The following is a 19,382-nucleotide window of genomic DNA, read 5'->3' on the forward strand; positions in this document are numbered from 1 at the left end:
GACAGACAACCATTCACACCTACGGGCAATTTAGAGTCAACAATTAACCTAAACTGCATGTCTTTGGACTGTGGGAGGAAACCGGAGTACCCGGAGAAAACCCACGCTAACACGGGGAGAACATGCAAACTCCACACAGAAGGGCCCCAAGCCAGATTTGAACCTGCAACCCTCTAGCTGTGAGGCGCCAGTGCTAACCACTGCACCACCGTGCAGCCACCTTTCACGGTTGAAATTCAAGCAGGAATATAGAAACATGAATGTCGATGTAAAAACTGGTATATAAGCCTTGAAATGTTGAAATGATAAGAGTGAAATATTCTATAAATGGTGATAACAGTTAGAATCGGTGGCTTTTTTATTGGAGATCTCATCTCCAGTGAAAATGGCAAAATGTCAGAGGTTGAATGAGGTTTAGCAGAGAGAAACAGCTTAGTCCTGCATGGCTGAAAGCAGAAAGACCTGGCATACAGATGAGACATGATCTCACCAAGTGGGAGATTCTGCAATATAGATATTAATAATGGAGTATTTTAGGGGCTGAGGGGCTGTGCAGGAGGATACACAAGACAAGGGAGGCATACAATGCATCCATATTTCATTATGATACTACGGACCTGGAGATACAGCGGCTTCAGGGACAATATTAAAACAGCAGTGGTCTCAATTATAGAGCAACACTTTACATTCTTAGTGAATATCAGAACATTGCTCCTCACATGAGGCTGAATGTGATTCTGGAGGGCCAAGAATGTACCTGACAGCGTGTACAGCACGGTACAATTTGAGTGTAAAAAAAGTGTAAAATAACGGAAATTTTCCGGCAGCAGGGGCGCCAGAAAATGTCTGTTAAAAAACAGAAAAATTATGTCCGTTAATTAACATAAATAAACTGTAAAAAAAAAAAAAAAAAGTAATTATCTTTATATAATTAGCCTTTATTACTGTAATTTTACAAGAAATATTTGACTTTTTACATATATTTATTGTTAGAATAGTCATACACCGTAAATCTAAGACCATTTACATATAAATCACAAATGAAACATGTAATTTTACGTTGCAAAAGCCCAAATTTACATTAATTCTCAGAAGTTTTGCAAAAAAATCTGTATTTTTACAAAAAATATTTTTAGAATTCCATGAAATCCTTTTCTTCTAACATAAATTAATTGTTAGAATAGAGTCATAAACCCTGTAAAAAAAGAATAATTATCTTTAAAAAAGATCAAGAAAAGCTTAAATACAGATAATTACGATTGTGATTACAAAAAATACTGTAAATCTAAGACCATTTACATATAAATCACAAATGAAACATGTAATTTTTACATTTTTTTCTGTCATTTTGAAATACAGACAAAAAATTTTAAATTTCTTGAAAAAAACTGTAAAAAATATTATTTTTTTTACAGTGTACATAAATGTGAGAGAAGGACAGAAGTACAAAGAAGGACAGAAGTACAAAGAAGGACGTCACGGAGCTCCTAGTCAGCCCGGACACATCTTCCTCTAACACCGAGCCCTGGTGATTTATGGGAAATGAGGCTGGTTCTTTTAAAAATGCTACACTCATTTGGGACTTGGGGAGATAATAGGTAATCTTTGATGAGACTGGGAGAGCCACAGCTTGAGTCCTGGTACTACATTGTTTTAAAGTGGTGTAATGGGGAAAAGAAAGAAGTAAAAAGAGACCATACATTGATGCTGCTGTATTTGAACTGTGAGGCTGAACTACTGGAACTCACAGAAGACTGAGATGCATCAAACTAAGATGCATCACACTCAATTAATTTTTAGTATCTAGCTGAACAAATATTAACCTTAAGCAACGCTGGCTGGTCCGACGCTTGATTAATTGTCTGTCCTCCCCACTTTATTTTAGCAGATATGAGTCGTGGTTTCCATCATCATCATTCATGCTGTCAGTGTCGTCATCATGAATATTCATGTGTGTGTAGAACTGTTTCAGTGAATGGCCTCTCTGTGGAGCCTCTATAATACTCTCAGTGATCGATCAACAGGACAGGCCTCACATGGGAGTCAACGACAGGGCACATATTGTAAAGACTGTAAAGTATTATTGTTTTATTAATGGAAGCACAGACGATACTATCTTTAGCAACTTAAATTGATTGGACATGCTGACATGTCTTTCACAACTGCTTGTTGTCTGTATGATGACTTCCCTTTCAGTTAAATTTAAACCAACACTATCACAAAATAAACGCCTACACACATCAGTTCTCTTCTACAGCTTCCTGTTGTAGATTTCTCTCTTGTCTTCATGTGTTCACAGAAACTTGTCAGCCATGTTTGGATAATGAGTCGCTGTCAGTTGGCTCCAGAGGAACTCTCCATAAATCCATCTGTACTCATGGTATGGAGAACTCTGGTGAGCGCTCGGCTCGGCTTGCCAGGCCTGTACTCCCCGTGCACCGCTCCTTCTCACCAACCAACTGTCTGTCCAGCTGACACCATTCTATCATGATCTGCATACAGTCTGTTCTTGCTCAATACTGAACATTTAGTTATTACAATTATCAAGCAACTAGTACAGTAGTAGTAGTATTAGTACTAGTATAGCTATGAACCTGGAGGAGAATCCTTCTAATCTCTCACCACACTTCATTTGTCCTGTTAATGAACACTTAATCTGCAGATTTAAAAAAGGACGTCAGAACCACAAGCAGCATTTTGATCGGTTCATTTAAAGGCTTGTCTGTTATTAACACAGTGACTTTAATGTTCCTACACATACACCCACAAAGAAGAATGAAAACTGTTTAGAAATGTGTATTTATCAGATAAACTGTCCATTTCTAACAAGTGATTAGTCCCGTATAGACTATATAATGTGTCTTTCTAAAGCAGGTTCATCATGTCATGTTGATGAAGATATTTGGATGGTAGGAAATTGTACACCAACAATTCAAGTATCAGACTTTTGTCTTTCTTTTTCTTCGTTTCGTGTGATTTTCTACATTTTAAGCACCTTTGCTTTCTGGTTACCAAGCTGTTTTCTATTTAAAATCAGCTTAAAATGCCTAAATATGTTTTTAAACCAATGCAACCTGAGTATTTTTTATTTCTTTTTGGCAACAATTGCTCTTTTTGAGAGCAGATGGATAAAAAAACATCACTCACAACCTTCAGTGCAGCTGCATTCCTGTAACAAACCTTTACAATTCAACAACAAAAACTGGCACACAATACTTTAACCTTCACTTTCAGCCCCAAATGTCATTCAAAAATAACATTTCAACAATAACTGTTTCTTATAAAGAAAAATGTGTTGTCCAAGGTGACTGGCACCTGTATGAAAAAGCCTCCTGAGTTATAACAAATATGTGTTGGATCATCATCAGCCTGAACATTTTGCTGCTCATTTATATCTTGGCAGCTACAAACAGAGACTTTCCTCCTCTATAGTTTCTATAGGTAGTTTTTTGTTTCTCTGCCATGGGGCCAGAGGAGGAAGATTCTTATTTACTGTCTATGATTCACAAACTGCTTGATCAGCCGAAATCATTTCTCAAAGACTTAATTGAGCAAGAGGAAAGTCCTTTGTTCAACTACTGTATTTATGGACTGGAGGATTTAGGTGACAAGAACATTCTACCAGTCTGAAGTGGATTTTAAGTGAGTTTACATCTGTACAATCTTCTTTTGATAAAGTATCTGGAGAACCAATCAATAACGAATAACACCATCATTGATTGAGTCCCTGAAGAAAGGATTGAATTATGGAAAGTGACAGAACTAAAAGTAAAACTGCTGCTTGACAAATTAGACCCTGAGCCCAAATCAGTTGAAGTTGAATGTGCATATTGCAAAGAAACATTTGAAGAGCAAAATAAAAGGCAACGGTCAGGTCTGATGAAGTTTCTCAGATTCAAGGATAGAGAATACATTCTAAAGAGAGGAAAAAGAAAAACTGAAAGGCACCGAGATGTACAGACGATGTGAGACAGAAACAAATAGAGCTGCAACCTAACCTGAAGAAAGCACATGACAAAGGACAGACTGCATATTTGCGTTAAGATCAACTCTTTGTTCACCAACTACATTCATCAGTTTTATTCAGTGTGTAAAGCCAAAGATAATATCAAAGAGAAAACAATAATATTTCCCAACATATAAGAGATACTAACAGTCACACACAGCAACATTTAGCAACAAAACCAACCAGCTATTAGATGACAACAAGTGGATGACAATCAGTTACTTCAATCTCTGCCTGTGACTTTACTGAATAACTTCTTCTAAAAGAGCCAACTTCTATTTTACTCCAGGAAAACAATCACCGTGTTTTATTCTTTATTTTCTTCTCTGACATCTTATCTCATTTTCTACTTCTCCTCCTCCTCAAACAAATTACCAAGACCGAGTCTCATTTGTCTTTTGCCTTTAACAAAGGTTTACTTATAAAAGACAATCTGAATGCAGCATAATGGATGTGACAAACGAGACGGCACTTCAGCAAAACTGAAGAAAGTAATGAAGCTTTGATGCATCAATCCATCACTGCAGGGAGGAAGAGAGAGAGAGAGAGAGAGATAGGCCGGTAAATAAATAAATAAACTAATACTCAGCCCAGTTTCCTCCATCCAAGCTCCTAAAAAGGGTACATATTAACTATATAAAAAGAATAATAGTAGCTAACACATTGCATTTTCTGCATCAATAAAACTAAAATACTGAATACTCTCTCTGTTTCTCAAAACATTTTTCATAATGACATAACACTTCAGAGTCAGCTTCATTATCTTGTTCTTGAGAGAGACAGTTCCAGCAGACAGCAGTGGTTTCCTGAAGGTAAGTTTGAGAGAGAATCAATATTCAACAAACGTGTGAAAATAAAGGAGACTTCCAGATCAGTCTGATAGTTAGACCAGTATCAACATCACTGATTCTCAAGTCAAAATATAATGCACTATAACATATGTCCTCTCCATCTTTCCTCTCCTCTCAGTGTCTCTGTATCTGTCTGCTCCTCCTGTTGTTGTCTCCAGTTTCTCCCTCAGACTGAACGCTCTGCTGGAGTCACAGACATTCTGGGTTGAGAACAATTTCAGTGGGAAACCGTTTTGACCACAGTGAGGATCCCCACTGAGACCTCAGCTCTGCTTTCACACCTTTGTTGGGATTAACTGAAATCTCATGTCATTGGCTCGGTCTCACACAACAATGTTCCCTTATTTAATCTAAATCCAGGATTATTTGTGTAGTGATATATTATCATCATCTAAAACCCTTTGGGATTGTGAAGCAAAAACATTTTTTATCACGGTTTTTCAGCGGGTATTAAACTATTGACAGCTTGTGGTGATGATGTTTAAATTAGCACGTAAATATAGTATCAATACCATTAAAATCATTCTACTTTGTAACACAGGTGCATGAACACAGGTGCATGAAGTATACTCATGCAGTGTGTTTCTGCTGGTTCACCTTCCTGTTTCACTGCATGCAGGTAACAATAGCCAGTTGCCACTTTAATGCTATTTCACAAAATGGTATTTAAGTCAGGAAGAAAGTTCAGCACCTTGGACAGCGACACTGAACATATGATCCTAAATTTCAATTCAATTCAATTTATTTTTATATATTGTCAAATCATAACAGAAGTTATCTGAAGATGCTTTTTATATAGAGCAGGTCAAGACTGTACTCTATAGTTTAGAGACCGAACAAGAGATCCCACCAACAGCATTGCAGTGCGCTGTGGCCAGGAAAAACTCCCCGTTTAGCGGGTAGAAAGCTAGAGCAGAACCAGGCTCTGGGTGGGCGGCCATCTGGCTCGACTGGTAAAACATCACACTGCGGAGCAAGCCTTCCTCTGAAACTGCATACGCTCTAATCCCTACCAGATCTCTGACACTAAACGTTCACAACCTCAAGTATTTCATGAGCTTGTTGAGGGAAACAGTAGTACAAAGAACACCAGTTTGTACTTCCTGATTCAATCCATCGATCTGTTCATTCTCTAAACCACTAATTCAGGGTGACAGCCGGCTGCAGCCTCTCCCAGCACACAGTGGACACAGAAAGCATGGCACACACTGGACATGTTGAAAAAGTACCTTCTTTATGTGAGAAAGGTAGAGTGAGGGAACACAATTCTGGTTTCTAACCAGCTCTGAGATGACACAACTGCAGGCAATCACTCTGCTGGACTCCATATGTGAGCGGCGAAGCATTCAGCTAGTGGAGAGGAGGGAGATGTATAAAGGCTGACTGGTGAGAAGCTATGAGCAACTGGATTACATACTATGTGCTCTGAAGTTTGCCTTGATTCCTGACCAGTGAATAACCCTGGTGAAGGACCAGAAGAAAGAGTGATGACAGACTGATGTATGGATGACCAAACAGAATGCTTCACCACCTGCTGATGTCTCTCAGCTTTTTCTCTGCGTCTCTCCAGGTTTGCTTCATTCCCTTCCAACCTTTACTATTTTGTATTTGAGCATCATTTTACCAGAGATAGAGCAACTTACCACAGCCAAGAGTCACATCTACAGTAAGCCTTTTACTCTTCAACATATCACGGATCATACACACATGCATGATCACACCAATGAAAGACAAACATACAATACACCAAGAACTATAGTGTCATAAATATGACCAGCATAACAAACCTGCTGCAGTCTATAGTAAATCAGCTCGTCAGTCCGTTCATCTTTGACTAAAGCAACAGGACGTTGTTTCAGACATTTTATCCTCAACCAGATATTTGTTCTTGTACTTTTCTATCCTCTGGTCTGTTATGTTTTCATTATATCCCCTCCTTGTTCTTTAATCTTTACTACCAGCTGAACCTCTTGTGTGAAGAATGAGAGCAGTTCGGGCTTTACTGACGTCTGAAATGTCAGAGTGGGTTACTGGGACAAGTGTCAAAATAAATGCAGCTAATGTGCTCATCAATCTCTGATTGCTTGGAGGGTCTCAGTTATGAGCAGGCCAGAAATGTCAGACCAGCCAGGTTACATAAGACCCATCATTCACTCCAGATTCTCTTTAGAACAGACATCTAAGTCAACACATCAGCTGCTCTCATGTTTGCAATTGTAGTGGAAACGACCAAGCTCTATACAGAGACATGTGTTTGTTTTAATGTGCTAAACCACAAATCAGACTCATTTACTGATCTCCCCCATCTAAAGCCAAGAGCATGTCAACCTACTGTACAGTGTGTCAGCTAACAAACCCCAACAGTCCTTTTCAATCTCAACTCCAGCCCTGTATACTGACCTTATCCTAACCACAACTCAGATATTGAATAGCAGAGAAACAATGACACATCTTACTCACTTAGTTGAATGCAATAAATCAGTATTTGACTCCCTAACCATGGCCTGATGACTTTTGGTGATTACCTAGTTATTAGTTACTTAGTTATTGGATCAGTGTGAGACTGGGTTTATTTTATAGAAATATAACTGTTAGGAGTGGATGATCCACAGAGACCAAAGACAACATTGATTCACCGGCAGATTTGTGGACATCTCAGTCTGTGTAATGAGTCACTGGCTTCTCTGGATATGAGATAAGTGTCAATAACATGAGATCTAATAACCCTCTCAGCTGTGCTCTGCAATCAGAGGGTCAACAAAGGCCATCCGAGCAGAGCTGTCAAGATACACCAAGTACAAGGAGCAATATTAGACGTGCTGACCTTCCAAAATCAAGCAGGAGCTGAAGTGTGCTCTTATATTGATCAGCGACCTTCCTGAAAAAACGTACAAACTAACAAAAGGATCCTTTCACAGTGAATTTGGCCTTTTGTTAGTCTGGGATTTCTGTGTGTTGAGCCATCTGATAACAAAGAGAGGAAATATACAACTGTGCTGTCTCCAAATAAATGTTGATGCTGTTCTTTTCTAACACTGTAGAATATCACATCATTTTATTTTACTCTCACAAATCTGTCCTTGTTTCCAAACATGTTTTCATTTGTTTTCAACTGTAATAAACCTACACTCAGTTCTGGCCGTTTATGGCCTTTTGACCTGTGTCAGGACATGGATTGTATGTATTTTGGACTACATGTGTTTTCAATATTATCTTGAACAGCCAAAACTAATACACTCAGCTATCAGGAGAATGTTGTAATGCTATGAAATCACTTATAACACAATAGTTTTACCTCAAACATGAAGCGAATCAAAGGAGGCTACTTCTGTATCAGATAGAGACAGTCTCTGATGCATCTGCTGCTTTAAAATACTGATTCAGGTACAGTGTGATTTTTTTCTACACAAGCTGTTGATTTATTGATTTTATTTATTTATATAAACATGACAACAATACCAGTAACTTAGTTGAATCTTCCTAAACTTCCTGTTTAGTCAATACTGACTTTATATTGTGATATCCAATTACTCCACATAACCAATATCTATCCATCTAGGTCAGGAGTCAGCAATCTTTACTATCAAAAGAGACATTTTCGGAGAATGTAGAATCACTTTAGGCCTACAACAATGATTAAAATGTTAAAAGATAACCATTATTAATTTATATATACTTTTTGTTTGTTTGTGTCAAAGCCACATGGAGCCACTGGAGGTGCTAAAGAGACACATGTGGCTTCGTAGCAGCACATTGCTGACCCCTGATCTAGGTGTAGGATGCAGTTCACACTGTGAATAATAAAATACAAAGTCAATATCATTAGGAAGAGTGGAAAATAAGACTTTAAATTAATCAGACAACTGTGGTCAATACAACAGAGGTAGGTGTTTGCTTTGGAAACATCTTCACCAGCTGTTGACTTCAAGTGTAATTTGCTTTATGGAGGTGGAGGGCTGAACCTCCAGAGGGTTTTCCATCCACCCACTGTGTGTTAACCATCTGCTACAACCCAACACCAGCGGCAAGCAAATCATAATAAGACATTCATAATTGCATTATTCTATATAAACAATACGACTGGAAGATCTCTGGAAGCAAAAACAGCCAGTTTCCACTCTCAATGCTGCTACCAGTGTACAGGGTTTCCATCTATAGTTAACTATCCCATCAGGGTAGAAAACACTGGCACGGTGAATCATGTTGAGCTAAGAGAGGTCAGCCATGCTGATAATACTGATAGCTGGGGGAGCATTAAAGATGAAGAGTTGGTTGGAGCTTTGGAGCGGTGAGGCTGTACAGGCTGGATGAAGTGTGTGATATCAATTTATTATGCTAATTTAGCTGCTGTATTCCCATAGCTAAAGCCCAAGTGAGGGGGTGTGAGGTGAAATGTGTGTGAACAAGCTGCAGGGTGTGTGTGTGTATGCATGTGCTCACTGGACTCTGTGTGTGTGTGTGATGGTTTTATTCTTGCAGATTTAAACATGAAGAGGAGAGAGAGGCTGTAGAAGTGAACAGGTGAGTGTCAGGCTGTGGACTGACTGCTAATATTATTATTACAGTAGATTTCCTGACTGTCACTCATTGACTATGTATCAGACAGCTGAATCCCCTCATGGATGAACACGCGTGTGTGTGGAGAGGATTGATTGGCAGAAATGGACAGATGAAAGTCAGGCGTGGACTGACAGCTCGTATAAAGAGCTGTCTAAGAAGTGACTCCATCAATCTACTGAGCTCTACTTGAACGTGCCGCTATACCCACGGACCATAGCGGCTAATGATCCACAGTCACGGCGAACGGCGGCAACACGCTCGTCATTCAGCTGATATTGAAACGTTGCTGTGTTCATTATGTGACACAGTGAATCCATTACTGTGAAACAACAGCATCACTGGAGTTAGCAGTGATGCATCATGTTAGCAAATAGCTGCTTTGACCGCCATTGACTTTGCTCTAATATTACACTGATGATGTTCACAACACATTACATAAACCGGGATGAATGTGTCATTGCTGACGATCAGTCATCAGTGTAGTGCTTTGGTTCAGAGACCAAACCCACCATCATCTCCCACATTTGACCCTTATTACTTCTTCATGTGTGAGAGTGAAACACATTAATTATGTTTTCACTCTGAACAATGACAGTTAATAGCATCTCTGTTGGTCTTTCGACAGTTCGGCATCCAGACGGAACAATTTGTTGTTCAGTGTTCAATTATGTGTTGGAAATTAATTTTCACCTTGTGTGATGAAATAAATAAATCACAGTGTGAGGACACGTGTCAGAGGAGAGGAGAGCGTTTACAGCAACGAAAGGTTACGGGAGTTGTGTTTGACTGATGATGCTCTGCTCTCTGGGAATATCTCTAAATGAATCCAACCAGCATGAAATAGATTCTGCTGGGAACAATAACTCTCCGCTACAGGTATATAGAACAGAACGGAGCACACACTCATCACGGAGACATGACAGACACATAATGCACACAGCAAGAGATGCCAGTGAATGTAGAATTCATTATAATGTGAGAGGATTGTGTGGGAGACAGAGATCATAACCATAAACTGCAGTATGAAGCAAAAAACAACAGTAGTGGATGGATGGACTGGAAGTATCTGCTGATCGGAGCGGTGTACACACACACAGATGGCAGTACTACTAAACATCTGAATAAACTAATTTTGTAATATTGGTGTTTTGTTTATGTTTATTACATCTGGCATTCTAATAGTGTATCACAGCAGGTGGCCGTGCTTTAATTTAAAGTTAATTTGTGTTATTTAATGTTTGAAAAGCCATAAAAAGTCATGTGACTTTCACTGATGTGACTCTAGAGAGACTAGGAGAGAGCGTCACTGTGCTCCACACAGTCCCCGTCTGATGTGAGCAACGCTGCGAAAAATAAAAGGGATCAAAGAATCATCTATTTTCATCTCCAACAAGCTTTTCTTCCGGAGAGATTTTTTAGTGTTTGAATAAAGTAGCAGTTAAAGTAAAACATCAAATGTGCGATTAACAGTTCACACGGCTGCAGCGGCATCGAGTGTCATTAAATAAGAAAACGTCCTGATGGAACGAGTTATTGGATTTGATGACGGCATGCAGTGGATAAATGTAAGAGGAGTGATGTGATGTGATTAATAATCAGAGTATTATAATCCCAGCCATGTCGGACAGTAGAAGAGCTTAAAAATCAATGAAGCAAAAAGATCTTGTTATTAAGTTACAGAGCTGTGAATCTGCAGAGCCTGAAATACAACTGCTCTGTGGAGAATACGGGACTGTATTAAACACTCTGCCATTTCATTAAATATAAATGAGTCTGAGATGTTGCTATTGCTTCAGATTAACTAGACACAAGTGAGGCCCAGACTGGCTTCATGTTGTAATAACATACAGGTGGATGTAGATCAGCTACTGTCACAGTTTGCTCCCTCACAGCCACTAACACCATCTAGATGTCTGTCCATATGACCATCAATCCCTCCAGAAACCAGTCAAAGCCACAGAAGACCAGACTCTGTCATTCTCACTGTTGAGTGTCAGTGCTTTGGAGCAGCAAAAAGCCAGAGACATGGACTGCAGACACAAACAAAACAGCACATCAGGAAACATGACACAACAACAGTCTCATCTCAGACTAAAGACACTAAACAGGTTTCTTCCATCGAACACACTGAGAGGAAAAGAGGGACTCTACTGTCTACCAGCCTCCATCACTGTCTAATTAGAGAGCACTCAGTGGAGCCCTAATCTAATTCTAAAGCTTTTTTTCTCATTGAAGTACATTAGGGAGGTAGATGTGTTGGCCAAAGAGACAAAAACACATTGAGAGAGAGATTCTCTAAAACCTCAGGGCTCCATCTTTGTGTCTCCACGGTGTGTGATCAGGACAGGCAGCCACTGTGACAGAAATATAAACAAAGTGCAGACTTCTACCTCTTAACACAGCATGTATTATATCACTCTGGCGCACAGCGTTTCAAAGCAGTCTGACAACAAAGTGAGAGATTATAGGGCTCCATGTGACACATTTCATCTCACTCAGATAGGAATGACGGAGGTCAGTTCTCAGTGATCTAACAGTCTTCAACGAGGCTGTGATACTGAGACATGTTCTGTGTGTGGCTCAATGTGGAGTCTTACTGTCTCTTATGAAGTCCAGCAGGTCAGGATATAGCGTCCTCATCACCACACACACTTTCACACACACACATTCAGCGTAGGGTTAAAGTGGCCACTCTTACCTGAAAGAGAGAAAAAGAGGAGAGCAGACTGTAAATAAAAATTTCACTTTGAGGTTTTCTTTTGCTTCAAAATGCACTTCAGATAATGTTTCACAAAAAGATCCACCTCATGTAATTTCTTTGTTTCAATGTCAGCTCTTTACATGTTGCTGAACTTTGTCTTTAAGAGCCTCCAGAAAGAACAGAAGCTGTTTCATCATTCACTGATCTGTATGAAAAGCCTTTTAACACACGCTGCTGTGACTCTGTTTGAATTGACTATATCAGTCGGAACTAAATAAAACAACATATACCGCTACAGTAAGTAGTCAGCAAGAGACGTTTGTACTCTCAGAGGAGTCCTTGTGAACAGTGATGTGAACACCACATGAGATGAAACCGAGACAAACTCATTTTCTCCTAAAAGTGGAAAATGATTCTGCGCTAAAATGTTTCCCCGACAAATGAGACCATCAAGGCGAAATCATCCGAGTGTTACTCGTCTCTGCTGGATTCATGGGTGCATTTCACTTGATGACAACAGTCTCTTCGCTTAGCGTCTGTTTATCATATCCTTAATGTCACAGGAGATGTGCAGAGAGGATGAGATCATCGCATTTCTTCACCTCATCACGTTGAATCACACACATTACTGAGCTCAGTGGGGAGGTCAAAATAGCTCCTGATGAACCGCTTCATCACTGACAGTCCTTTAACTGGTAATGACATTGTGTCCCCCACTACGGACAAATTAAGAATCACCATGGCGATGTGACTCATTAGTTGTTGCTTCCAAGTAAACATCCCACTAAATCAGTTTAGTGGATAAAATGAGGAGAAGCAACTTTTCCGTGGATATGAAGCTCTAAGCAGCAACTGTGATCTTACTAACAGTGACTCCACACAGTGATCAACACCCTCCTGTGTTGACTGTGACTTCCAGCTGGCAGGAATCAGCTGTATTAAACTCTTAACCTTTAAATAATGTTCATCTAGAGGTAGAGAGAGAATTAAGAGACAGAAATTAAGCTGATTTACCGTCTGACTGGAAACGTGACGGAACTGAAGTGACATTAAATGGAAAAAAAACACTGTGGTGATTATTATTAAAGACTGGTTCATTCATTAATACCGTCAATAGCAGCTAAGCAGCTATAACTTCTTCAGACGTCACACAAATGCACACTGATAATGAACACATCCAAATTACAAACCAGGAACCTTGAAGGGAAGATAAACAGTAATTATTAATGGCAGCATAAATTATAGAGCTGATGTAAACTGAGATTTAATGTGTGGGTTTTAAGGGAAGAAAACACCCTGTAACAGTGTGACACTCCACAGCTCCACAGGTGGGTGAAGAAGAAGAGAAATCCTCCCTGAGGCTGTGTGGCTACACAGACTCGGCGATGCCTTCAGGCTCCTCTGTTGCATTCAGCTGCTGTTTTGTTGGAGGAAGTGAGAGACGAGACAACAGAGTGTCTGTCTGCTGTCTAACTTTGTCCATCCCTCAAGAATCCCCTGTTATTTCATACCTCTGCTTCAAGACTAGGTGGGATGTTAAACCCTCCAGCCAACCAGTCCCAAAGACAAGACATTTTTCTTTCCACCTACTTATAATAGTTAAATGTTTGTTTACCTTGTTCAGCTTTGTCGTCCTTGTTCTTAGCTGTGTGTCTGTTTTTGTGTAAGTGCATTGAGAGCAAAGAAAAAACAGAATCAAATCCTGCGTATGTGTGTGTACACATTAAAGCCAATAAAGAATATTACAACTCTAATTATAAAAGAACTGTAATACACACCGGCCTGGAGCATGCAGGATAAAGAACAGATCTAAGAAAGGCATTAGACGTTATTTTAAGAAAACTGAAATCTAATCTGAGTGGCAGCCTGGCATCAACTACTTGCAGCTCACATCCTGTCTGTCTGTCAGCGTTTGTTTCTGATCCTGGGACTCTGTTATGGAGATCTTTGTAAGTACTTTACCTTTATTTACATCTTCAAATTACCAGAAAATAATCATGAACGGGCTCACACTGGTCTATAATACAGTGAGCTCAATGCAGTTTATTACTTTGTTACCGTACAACTGTGTGTGGGAATGGCCAGTAGATGATTACATTTTGGGGTGATGAGCCCGCTTTGTTTTGTCAAAAAAAAATGTGTCTGCTACTTCAGCACCACGGACAGCACCGTGGATTCATCAATACACAGCAGAGTCAGGCTGCTGATGTTTCAGAGCCGTGGTCGGGGCCATAGATTCTAATTCTGCCTCTGCACTCTCTCTGCTACTAGAGGATGGAGAGGGAGGTGGCAGGTTAACAAGGAACTTGCATTTTGATCATTCTGTTAACAAGGGGGATGGCAAATAACCCACTGGTTATGGGCCTGCATCAAACTGTAAGTAAAGACATACTGCTAATAAAATGTCTAATTTACATGCACAAATTGTCTTGTACAACTCTATGTAGCTCGTTCATTCATCCATCAGGGTAAAGCGGTTCAGGCTGTAACTGACTGATTAAAAAGACATTCAAGGTGTCAGGTGTGTTGTGTGAAGGTGAGTGTGTATCTCCAGGAGACAGGCTGCTTGATAAAGAAGCAACACTGTAGGCTGAATCAACTGGTCAGTCATCATTAGAGACGTCTGTGTTCGTCTTCAATCGGTCTCAACTTCATCTAGCTGGCAGCCATCAATACAACTAAACACCACAGCACAACACAATGCTTTGGCTGAACAACTAACTAACACACAACACACACATGTATGTCCCTCAAGATCAGGAGTTCTAGAAGAAACACACGTACCTGCACACAGAAATACTCAAAGTATGTGTGCTATTTAATAACAAGAGTATGATATGATAGTAAAAACATCAAACACACACTTTGACTCCCACACACAGATTGCCTTCATCCACTGCCTTCAGTCAGAGAGCCCATTGAGATCCAACTGTAAACAGACTGAATGAGGAAACACACAACCATTCGTCTCCTCAGTCCCTACTTATTACCTTAATACTGCAGGACTATGTCCACACTACAGTGGATAACAACGCTGTTTACATGTTAAATCGATGTGTGTCCTGACAGATCAATTTTTACATAATGTAACTGAAACAGGACAGATGTTGAAGTCCAGTCTGGATGATTCTACAGAGGACATCAACGCACTCCCTTCTTTCCTCTTTAGTGTGAAATCAGTCTCTCCTTTTGATTTCCTGAGCAGAGATCCCACTGGGAGTTAAGGGTTTATGTTTGACTGCATGAAAGAACAAACACCTTCAGCAGTCTGCTGATGGTTTCTTTTTATATGTGGAAATGTGTCGGGTCTCCCTTGACATCGAAAACTAAATGCCACAGCAATCATTATAGGAACAAGCCCGGGTGCATATCCTGTCCAAATATGTCCTCTCCTCCTCTCTCTCTACTTCTCTTCTCTTCTCTGTTGTTGTGCCGCAATTATGTTCACAGTTAAATATCAAAGTGAAACTCTCATGTGTTCTGATATCCAGCTGAACTCACAATAGAAACAAAAGCAATGTCAAAACTATTTAGTCATAAAATGCAGGGAAATATAAGTGGACTTTTTGTTGCACAAAACTCTGAGGTTCAATTTCACTGCGGTTTGAGGCAGCGGTTTAACTTTCAACCAATTCCCATTTCCATCCCATTTACAAGTGTGTGTGTGTGAGAGACAGAGAAACAGAGAGAGAGAGTGAGAGAGAGAGTGTCAGCTAATCTGTCTGTTTTTCAGCATGGAGTCTGCTGGTGGAGCAGACAGACATCATTAAGCTGCTTGACAGCATCAGCATCATCTGGGTTGATGGGACCACCATACTGGATGTAGGAGGGCTAAAAAAGATGACATCTTGTAACGTGCGCGCACACACAAACACACACACACACACACACACACACACACACACACACACACAGCCTTTAACTCTTCTGTAACACAGTCTATGATCCTGTTCTCCTCTCCACTGACAGACAGCCTGACCCAACCTTTTCCTTTCCTCCCTCCTCTCCATCCACAGAGTTCAGCATCAGCTGTCTCTGGTAGTTCTTTTGATATTCTGGTCCACAGGGACCGGTCTAATACATGTGTATGTGTTCCAGCGGAGGTCCTCTAACTGTGGACTGACTCCGGGAGCTCAGATCTAGACTGAGCTGTGGGATAATCTCTGTCTGTCGGGCCCATACAGCCGGCAGTAAACTCCAAGCTAAATCAAATCTGGCAGGTTTTCAGGCAAAAAGACAGAATTGTGACTATTTGGTTTGCTCACCGCAATGAGTGCAGGCTGTCCTGGCTGAATTTGGAGCAATTTAGAAACAGCCTTGTTCACAAGTATGTGACTAATTTATGATGATTCCTCCAACCACGACTCCACAACTCCTTCATCAGCTGCTGGACATCATTAAATGAACAGAGCTCCAGTTATTATAGTGCCACATATTCAATATCAGATCAACAGACTGGACATGGACTGTTGGCTTCAGTCCTCTGGTCTCTTTTGTAAACATGATCAGCTGAAAACACGACAGAATCTTCATTCTAAGATTAATGAAAAGGGAATCCAGCAGCATGACACAGTATCAGAGGTGTTTTCTTCAACAGGATTACCTGTTTGAATGAAGGATTAATAGAAACAGAATGTGTGGATGTGTTTAATGGGTGAACACTTAAGCAGAGCAAAAAGCTTTAATCCTGTAATCCTATAATACACTCTCACCTCGGATTTTATTGACTCTTAAGTACAGAAACAAACATCCAGTAATTTATTGACTGACTGTTACAGAAAGCTAGCACTTTCAGCACTCTGCTGTTTGCTGACTCTGATGATGTAATGTCAACAAACAAAAAAAAAGCCAAAAGCAATTCATTGTCCAGTGCTCCCCTAAAATCTTAGGATTTTATTGATTATCTCTTTTTCATTGTAATTCTCACTTTGACAGATTCACCACCAGTAGATCCAATAATATTGACATCTTATTTTTTTTAATTTGTAGATGCTCTGGTAGATGCTATAGAGCACTGCACACCAAAACAATCAGACACAAGAACAATTTATTTTCTACAGACTGTCACTTTGATTAACAGTTAACATCAGTCACATAATGTCAGAAACAACTCTGCAACATTAAACATGCACTGTACCTACAAGATATCAATTATATGTTTCACAGCTTAAATACACAGATCATCATTGTCGAATACAAATCTAAGCATGCTGTATATACTGTATACACACAGTTTGACTTTGTGTGTTGTTCATTATTGCTTTTTTATAAATGTTTCACCTACTTGTAATTACATAATAGTAAATAAATATGTACGTTCACCTTTTCCAGCTTTGTTGTCCTTCACTTTTAGATGTGAAGTCTATTTTTGTGTAAGTGCAATGAGAGCAACGAAAAACATTAAAGCCAATAAAGCTGATTCCAATTCTTATTCCAATTCCGATTCCAATTCTGATTCCGATTCCAAATTCCAAATGTGTATTGAGTCAAAATAAAAGTGGAGAATCTGGACGTCTTGGCCACACCCCAAGGCACCCAGAGAACATCTCCTGAGTGACTCACATGTTAACAATAATCAGCCCGATCACATAAAGTTTGCTTCAGCTAAACTAAAACGGGCCTGATCAACAACGCCAAGACCAGATGACCTTTAAATTATCAATGAGAACTCCTCTCATTCATGAGAAAAGAAATCAGAATAACTAGCTCACCAAACACTAGAAGAAGCTGAATCTCATTAGTCACTAACAGTGTATCTATAAACCACCAACAGAGAGGAAGAGGAGCTCCGATGAAGGATGAATTTTTCTTCCCTGAATCAACCATGAAGTCCTCGGCTGCCAAAGAAAACACATCCTCGTTTTGCATGTTTATATTATCAGAGATTCCCCAACTCACCGAGACTGAATCAGCAAAAGATGTCAGAATCACTGAGGCACAACTTTAACAGCAAATTATCGGTTTCAACCTGCAGCCGGGGGAGGAGGATGAGGACATTTTATCCTCTAACAGACAAACATGACTTAATATAACGAACAGTATCTTCTCATTGTTGCAGTGCAAATACAAGCTGATCTCACTGATAATCAAAAACTGAAACTATTTCTAGTTCACTCAGAGAAACAACTCCATGTAAGAATTTGCATAAATTACAACAAAGTAGAAGAAATGCAGTTTATTTTAAATATCTCTTCACAAAGTGTGATAAATGATCCGTTCCACAGCATCATTAAAACATTGTGAATATAACTTTCATCTCCAGTTTAAAATTAGAGCAGAAGACAAAGTCAGACGGCGATATGAAGAAGTAATGAAGGAGTTCTTCATTTATTTTACTTTATTAAATAAAAACGCTGACAGAACACCTGCAGTACTTTGTTTGTAGAGACACAAACATGCTTAGTTTTCATATATTTGCTCAACTTAGTGGATAAAATTAATGAGAAACCAAACAGAGCAGCGGAAATAAATTAGGATTCACACTTTAGCAGCTGGTCTTGTTAGAGGGAGACAGAGGAGGGGGAACAGTGATCTACCTGTGTGATTAAAGCTGATGCTCAGCAGAAGAGAAGTGCTTGGTCGAACTAAAAGAAGTATCTGAGCTGATTATCTGCTTTAATAAGAAGGTAAAAAATCACATCAGTGTTTCCTACACTAAGTCTGCTCTCTGTCAGCCTGCCCACGTATATTAATGCTCACTGCCTCCATCATTATATCCTCTGTCTCTCTCTCTCTCTCTCCTGCTCGTTGGCTGCACTTCGACCAGCCGGCAGCAAACAGGGTCGACATCCAAATCGATGGAAGTCTGAGCAGACGACGAGTTTAAAGCAGCTCTGCAGTGAGATGAGCATCAGCGCTCCCCTCAGAGGAAACAGCGGCTCAGACACAGCTTCGAGATTTTACTGTCAGTCATGAGCAGGCAGCTTTGGGGAAATTATTCCAGGAGAGATATAAACAAAGAAAAAATCATGAGAGCCATAAAATAAGAGGTGCTGGAGGACGAGGCAGAGTACAGAAAGGAAAAGTGGAGTGGAGTGAGAAGTGGGAGATGGAGAGGGAGGTTTACTGTATGTAATGAGAGGAAAGGTAGAGGCTAGTGAAAAGACTTTAACAACTCACTGAGAAAGGGTTTAGTGGGAGAGGTAGTGATGGGAATCACAACTATGGATCGTTTATTCAACTCTATAATGTTCTCTCTCTTCTTAACAGCACATAAAAGGACATTATTTTTGTGCCAAGTGAGAAACAAAGAGAAGACAAGTGA

At 39.8% G+C, this 19,382-nt stretch overlaps 1 protein-coding gene and 1 long non-coding RNA gene across 4 annotated transcripts in view; one reads left to right on the forward strand and one right to left on the reverse strand.

Annotated features, from left to right (window-relative positions):
* Positions 1-215, forward strand: part of LOC141771315 (uncharacterized) — a 183,658-nt gene extending 183,443 nt beyond the window's left edge. Inside the window, exon 2 of the long non-coding RNA XR_012594709.1 lies at positions 78-215. This is a non-coding gene — a long non-coding RNA (uncharacterized LOC141771315). The remainder of the gene's footprint in view (positions 1-77) is intronic.
* lsamp (limbic system associated membrane protein) overlaps positions 1-19,382 on the reverse strand; it is a 650,892-nt gene that overhangs the window by 464,878 nt on the left and 166,632 nt on the right. The gene's annotated exons all lie outside the window — the stretch shown is intronic.

This window comes from Sebastes fasciatus, chromosome 7 (assembly GCF_043250625.1).
Source record: "Sebastes fasciatus isolate fSebFas1 chromosome 7, fSebFas1.pri, whole genome shotgun sequence".
NCBI classification, from domain to species: domain Eukaryota; kingdom Metazoa; phylum Chordata; class Actinopteri; order Perciformes; family Sebastidae; genus Sebastes; species Sebastes fasciatus.